Source organism: Chaetura pelagica, unplaced genomic scaffold (assembly GCF_000747805.2).
Source record: "Chaetura pelagica isolate M959 unplaced genomic scaffold, ChaPel_1.0 scaffold613, whole genome shotgun sequence".
In the NCBI taxonomy this organism is placed as follows: domain Eukaryota; kingdom Metazoa; phylum Chordata; class Aves; order Apodiformes; family Apodidae; genus Chaetura; species Chaetura pelagica.
In genome coordinates, this window is record NW_009952571.1 from 166,098 (window position 1) to 173,884 (window position 7,787).

Genomic DNA, 7,787 nt, shown 5'->3' on the forward strand with positions numbered 1-7,787 from the left:
CTGCCTGGGAACCCACGTTAGCTTTTTCAACTCCAGATATAGCTGCTCCTGGATGCTCCAGTTCCAAAAGCTGTCACATCTGCCAGTGAGCTTGAGAAAAAAAACCCACAGGCAGCAGCAGATCGAGAGCAGGGGGAGGGATCGGCTGGGAAGGAGGGGCGAGAAAGAGAAGGGTCAGGTTCAGTTGAGAGGAAGGGGTGGGAAGATGAAGGATGGAAGAAAGGAACGGGAATGGGAGTTAGGAAGGGAAAGACCAACGGCTGGCAGACAGGCAGCCCGAGGGGCAGGGCACAGGGCACATCAGACCTACCGCAAAGAAGCAGCAGATAAATGTTATCGGGGTTTGCTGGTTACAATACAGAGTTGAAACCCGCGGACAAAGAGCTGGCGGTGCCGGTCAGTTCACCCGACCTGCCCCCGCCCCGCAGCGACCCGCCGAGCTCTGCTCACACCTCCCTCGCTTACACTTGATGGCAACGAGACAGCAGAGAGCTCCTTCAGCCCGGCTTGTGGCTTCCAGTTACAAACAAGCTTTCCCTCCCCCTCCCGGCTGCGGCAACCCAACTCACCCAGCAGTGCTCTCTGCCACCGTAGATCGGTACACGACTTGCTACATTCCTCCCGCCCAGAGATAACGCCCGGTCCCTGGGCTGGAGAGAGGAATTCCCATCATTTCTAAGCCCTCCTTCAGCTGATACACCAAACTCCTCTGGCCAGCTACAAGAGGACAGGGGAAGGAGTAGAACTCTTCCTATAGGAGCCGAGGAATTGCAATATGCAGGTTAAGTTTGGAGTGGGAAGATGAAGAAGATTCCAGAGAACACACCAGTCAAAAGGAAAACCCTATTTCCATGCTCTGCTGTGCAGGTCACTCTCATGTAGCACATCTCAAATGCAAGGCTAGTTAAACAGGCCATTATCAATGCATACTGTATGCATACATGCATGTGCTCCTGCATATATGTATGTGTGAATATGCACACTTGGTATTTCACTGCATTCCGTACCTTCTAGAATCCTCATATTTGCCCTCCTGATGTTTTTGACATGATTGTTATTTATAACAAGCCATAAACGTTCATAGCATTTTGCAGAGGAAGAAAAAAATGACAGATTACTTCCCAGAGGAGCTTACAAATCTAAATGTGACTTCGCACAGCAAGAAATGACAACAAAGGGTGAGCAAAAGAGAGGAAAAAAAAGCAAAATAGTCTGAGATGGGATTTAAGAGCACAGAGCATTCTTGTGATGACACCTTCTGCATTTGTCTGCAATTCTAGTTTTAAAAATATTATTTAGGTACTTTCTCCACCACCTGCCCCCCAAGGAAGAGTGGATATTTGCTGCTATGTTCACATTCCCCTATTTCAAGTCCTTTCCTTCCAGTCTCCTCTCTCCCCCACCAGCCAAGCAAGGTGTTGCAGCAAACTAGCAGCACAGCAAACTGCTGTCATGCTCTAAATCCTGCCCAAACACACACCAGCACACAGATAAACATTCCATTAGAAATAAACTTAGGGAGAGACATACTTGTTATATTGATGGGTTTACTTTTGACAAATGAGAAAAAGAACACAAGTGCTTGATGGCTCCACTGAACAGGTTCTAAAGGCTACAGTTCTGCCTCTTTCTCTCCTGCTCCATTTGCTTGCTCATAAATTAGGATTAAAACCTGGAACCAGTGAACGCCTGTTTGCTGTGCTTGTTTTGGACACTGCTCAGTGACATAATGTTAGGTGTGTTTTAGCTATACTAGAACAAATTCATCCCGAGACATATAAAAGCACTTGCAAAGAAAAGACCTTGTGAACTTTCTGAAATGCGTACGGGCATGTCCCAAATGCTAATGGGCTTTTTTTCTTGACAAATAATAAAGTTTTCCACTCTTTATAGTCCCCTAGAAATCCCAGCTAAAGTCACTGTCCCACTGTGCCAGCTTTTGAAGTAAGGCCCCACCCTCCAGAGGTTTCATCTAAACAGACAAAAGGTAAGGAAAAGGAATTATTATCCTCATTTGCAGACGAGACAGAAAAAAAATGACTAGCTTGGTTTCTTCCCAGCTACGTCTAGATTAGCAAACCTACAAGAGCTTCCAGGTATGTCTCCTGGCTGCTTTTTAACTTCATATCAAGGCCAGATCCAGGCCAAACACACCCTGGCTTCCATGGAGAGAAAACATGGGTGCAGAGCACCAGTGGGAGCCAAGACATGCTCTGACCACATGTTTGATCTTGACACCAGCACGTAGGTTTAGACACCATGACAGAAACCAGCAGCACAGACAGAAATCACACTTAATTGCAATCCAATGCTCTCATTATAAGATTAGCCTTTTCCCATTTGTGTTTGGTTTGTCAGAAGGTTACAGTGAGCAAATTCCACTGCAGCACCAAGAGAAGGCTGTGACTCATGGCATCCTCTTCACCCAAAGCTAGCAGGATGGGTGCTGCAGGTTGAAAGGCTAAGGCATAAGCCACTGTAACAACTATGACCCTTTTTCCACAGCTGTGTCCTGCTCTGGATGTACAAAACCACGGAGCACTGCCTATCTCTGACACCTGCCTTACACTTGCACACTTCATTGTGCCATGTCCAGAGAGCAGCTGTCTGGTTTCAGATGGGTTTGCTGACATTACCCTGCCCCAAAGGAGGCACCAGGGTAGTGGCTGCATTTTGCTGTTAATCCAGAATACTGAAGAGCCTCAAGACAGGGTGGGATATGGGGCTTCACCCTCCTCTGTCTTGCGTGACAGATCCACCCAAAATGAGCATAAGAATACTACCAAGATTAGAACAAAACTGGTTAAGGTACTGTCTTCAAAAACTCACGTGAGCAGCAGCATCTTACACGTCAGATAGGAGGTTATTCTGGGACAAGAGCGAGGGGCCACATCTGCTGTGCCAGCTGCCCTGACACAGGAAGGAGCCAAGGCACTGGGCTGCATCTGGGAACAGGCTGCTCCAGGCACAGCACTTCCAGACCCTGGGAGCCACGTCCTGTAGCTCTGCTGTGACCTCACTGTGCTCCCTTGTGCCACCTCTCAGGTTCCAGCTCCTCTGGCTTAGGAGAGGGAAGCTGTAGCTCTGTGATGCAAATGTCTATGGAGACCTGGATTTTGGGAAGTAGGGGCAGGAGTCCAGCAAGAGGCACACATTCAGTAAGCACGCCTGACTGCTTGCTAGCAGACCTGGCCCAGCAGAGGCGCTGACCATCACACACCTCCTGCATCCCACTCCTCCCTCCAGCAGCACAGCAAAGGGCTACCAGAGACACCACAGTGACTCTCCAGACCACCTACTGGTGTAAAGATGCAAGAATGAAACTTCCTTCCAAAAAAACCCTAAATTATCTCAGTCCCTATTTATGATCATCACGTTCTCCCGAAGTGAGACACATACATATTTAATTGCTGTCAACAGCCTGCAAGGCAGCTCACTTGTGTCATCCCCATGGGATAACTCTGGGGAACCTGCAGCTTAGGCAGTGAGCCCCAAAACACAGAGGAGACAGACAGGCTTATACCCCACAACCTGGCTGGCTCTCAGTGCCTTCCTACTCACTACTGCCAACACCAATGTGGAAATTTAAATCACAACAGACAAGTCTTCTCCTGGGGAGTATCAGCTATTCTGTTCAGAAAGGAAAAACACACACCATGAGCATGGATGTTCACACAGCACTCCATACATTAAAACCTGAGATGCACTCCTAACACAAGATAAATAACTGTTATTGTCTACAGCTCCATTCTGTTCATCTATTAATTACAAAATAATCCAATTACTAACACTACAAGTTCAAGTGCTTCAGCCCTAGGGTGAATGTAATTTCCTGGGATTATTATTTTTTTAGGTAAATAGATCTGAGTCTTTAAGTCTGTTGTCACCCTACACTCACATTGCTCTCTTACACCAGATAAATGGAAGATGAGTCTTAAACCACCATCATGACAATGACCAAATCTCAGTGCATTGCTCCTCAAGCCACATGGTAATCCCTCTGCAACTTTAGAAACCATTCTGAGAAATTCATTAAAAACAAGAGGTGTATCAGCCAAGGCCTGGTTCTGTATCTCACTGCATTGAGTCTACACAGTTGTAGCTTAGAAGCTGATGAGATGGGTGCAGGAGCAGGGATAGTACAACAGACAAGAAACTGGTCCCCTAATCCAGAGCCTTCCTTGACAAGATCCAGAAGTTTGCTGTGCTATCTCCAGCTATTTGTGCTGAGCAGCACAACATTCTGGTGAGATTTCAGCTGCTCTTAGTAATGCCAGAGCTGATGCCTTGTACATGTGCAGAATGATGTGCAGCTCAATGTGATGAACCTTCACTGTGGCACCTCTATTGTCATGTTAAGTGTCTCACTTTTGCAAGCCTTGGCAGCAGGACCCAGGATATTCTTTCCAGGTACAGACATACTCACACACATCTAGACAGAAACAACCCCCGTACGGGGACCAGACACGGCTACTAATCCAGCAAACTATTTGCTGATAGATTCTCCTGCTGTTTGATCAGCTCTGCTACTTGATACACACATCATTGCTCACACTTAGCACACAGGATGTACATACCAAGGCGGTGCAAAATATTAAAATTAATAGAGTTTCATCACACCATCAAAGGATGAGACTTTTCAGTGGGACAGGGCTTGAGGGAGCACCATGCAGCAGCATTCCCTGCCCCAGCAGCTGTGTAGGGGATGAGCCGGGTTTTAAACAAGCACAAAACTCAGAAAAGTAGAGGAAGACACAGCAAATCTCTTACTCTATGGACATCTCCCAGGCTCCCCTGAGAACTCGCACTCACCAGCCACAAAACTTCTCTTCTGTCTTTTTCAGTACTCTGTCCCCAAATACATTAAGGCATTAATGTCCTGGCAAAGAAGAAAGCAAACAAATCAACATTACCGGACAGGGCTGTTTTCTGCAGCTGTAAATACCCACTTGTCTATGCTGGTAATAGCGAAAATAATTAAGTACAAATAACCAGTGATATTGTAGAGTGTAGCTTGAATAGATTAGCCAGCTTTCAGATAGCCAAAATACACTCAGGCACACATCCACAGACAAGTACTCCAGCCTGGGTTCAGAGGGTGTGCTGAAAGAATCTTGGCCAGCACAGCAGCCAGGAGGTCAGGGTCACAGACACAGAGCCAATTATACCTCTTCCAAAGAGGTGGTGAGGGTCCTTGAAGATACAGCAGACTAAGAGGAGGTATTGCTGTGTCTTGCAGAAAGGCAAGGAGCATGTATGCTCCTGACATGCTGTCTGCTTTCTCAAGCATCACCCAGAGTAATTTTTAACCCCTTCTGCACCCCAGTGTTTTCAGAGCATCACCCTGCAAGATTCAACAATGCATTTTCATCTCCACATTCCCCATTATCCCGAGTGTCAACAGGGTAAATTGCTAGACCCCAGGCACTACTGACCCATAGGCTGGCCCACCTAAAAGACACTGGAAAGAAAAAGGAAGTGTAAGGTCTTACTGGCAGTCCTGCTGCAACGATGCTGGTAGAGGACAATTCCACGTGAATGGAGAAAGAAGGGTCTGCAGGGGAACTCTCCCACTGTCATGCAGCGAAGCCGATTGGAGGATGATGTTGCTGGGCTATAGGAGTAAAGCCGAAGTAAACTCCTTCCCAAAGGAATCCAGCTCCCGTATTTTCTTCCCTTCCAAAACCATCCCTTGAGAGAAAAAAAATTGTATGACCCCCAGAACTGTTCCCCCCTCACTTTGCCCTAGGCTGGCACTGCCAACACCTCTGTGATCGTGATGCTGATCCAGGGCAGTGGCACAGCTGAGCTCCGCAGGGAACGGGTTAAGCTGCAGCAGCAGAGCCACTGGGGAGTGGAGACATTAGTTCAAACTGACAAACCAAGTCCTCTGTAAACAGAGGAAACAAACCGCACGCAACAGCGGCCATCAGGATGGAGCTGTTAGGGCTCTAGAGCAGGCAGGTCAGTGCAGAGCCCCAAAGCTGCAGGAGGGAGCTTACCCCTGGCTCCTCATGGCTCCGTGACCAGAGGTGAGGTGGGAATGCTCTGCCGCCCGAATCCGCGGACACGCAGATACACTTGAGAGAGGAACACGGCAGGAGAAAGCGGGAGAAGGAAAAGGGGTGGAGGCAAGTCTGACATGTTTGTACAGTGCCTGGTTCACCTAAGCTGCCGAGTTTGATTTCAGGGTGTGGTAGGAGATGGGACACAGAGAAGCCTCAGGTTCTTGCTCCAAGGAAAATGACACAGCCGGCAGCAGAGCCTCTTGGGACCATGTTGCCTTCTCCTCACCGTCTCCTCCTGTTGGTCCCTAGAGGGGATGAGAGAAAGAGCTCAGAGTCACACCTGGGCACCAAGGTTTGCTGGCTCTCAGGCAGGAACCTTGGGGAGATCATTTCCTATTCTCTCCACCCTCTTTACCCACCCCCCCACTCCACTGCTGACCTATTAAAGCTCCGACTTGCTCGTTAGCTCTTCTCTCTCGGCTCCACAGCCTCAGGGCTGAAGCTGCTGGCGTTTCTAACGAATCTCCCCATCTCTGCCTGTGTCGCCTGGCTGCAGATTTCAGGACCTGCTGCCAGTTCCTTGTCATTCCTGGCAGGAAAGCTTTCCTTGCTGGCTATACGGCTGGCTATAGAAGAATCCACCAACGTATTTGCATTGCAGATGAGCAGCACATGACCTGGCGCTTTTACTTTTTCCCTGTCGCTGGGCATGAGTCAGTGCTGCCAGGTCTGGAGTCTGGGATCACCCTGTAATCCTGTTGGGCTGCCTGTGCCCTGCCTCAGGGTTTCCTGGCTCCTGGCAAGCCACATTTCCACAAGCAACCTGTGATTCAGTAGGACAGCAGCTCCATCACTGCTCAGTGGCAGTGGGTGGTCACAGGTGGGAGGGGACATCCTAAGAGGACACTTTAGGGATTGCAGCCCAGGACAGGTCAGAGGTTGTGTGAGCAAACACATCCCAACCACTAACAATGCCAGATTAACCCCAAGGTATTTTTAAAGTCCAAAAAGCAGAGATAAAAGCCTTAAAAAATCCACCCCCATGATTATTATTTGACATTGGTTTTGCTGAGACACCCTTAAAATAAACAAATGACATGCTACAAATAATAATTAAGCTGTCGTAATTTCTGCTGAGAGTGTCTTGTCCAGCAGAGGTAGGACAGCCCAGTGACCTTTTAGCCATATTCCCCCATTCCCATTTTCCTTCCTACCTACTCATCCCACCTAGCTGGCCTGCACTGATCTCTGCACAACAGCCAGAGTCACAGATCCACTTGGAATGCACGAGATCTACACGAATATCACAGAGAAGCAACAGAACTGGTGTTCATATAGAGAACCTAAAGGAAATCTTTGCATTGCAGCTGATGGTCTGAGGTTCATAACCCTCACTTCCAGACCTGACAGCTGAGTTGTAGAGGGCTGCTTCCTGAAAGTGCAGTCATCACCTGCACATTGCATTGCAGGTCCTTGCCTGCCAGAGCCTGAGATTTCCTGCCTGTTACCTCATAGCAGCGTCCCTAGGGTGTAGAAAATAAAGTTAGCCAGGTTCCTTTCTGTCTGGGGAATTAGCCTCTCTCCTCCTGCAGGGCAGGCCCCGCACACACATGGCATCCAAAACCAAAAGGTTCATGTTAGTAGTAATCAGCAAACTACAATCAAGAGAGGGACAGCATTCGTCCTCCAAAAGACTGGGACTTGCAAGGCAGAAGCAGAGAGGTGGAAGGTGAGAGGTGAGGAAACAGCGTAACCCTGCTAGGTGTGGAGGAAAGGCGA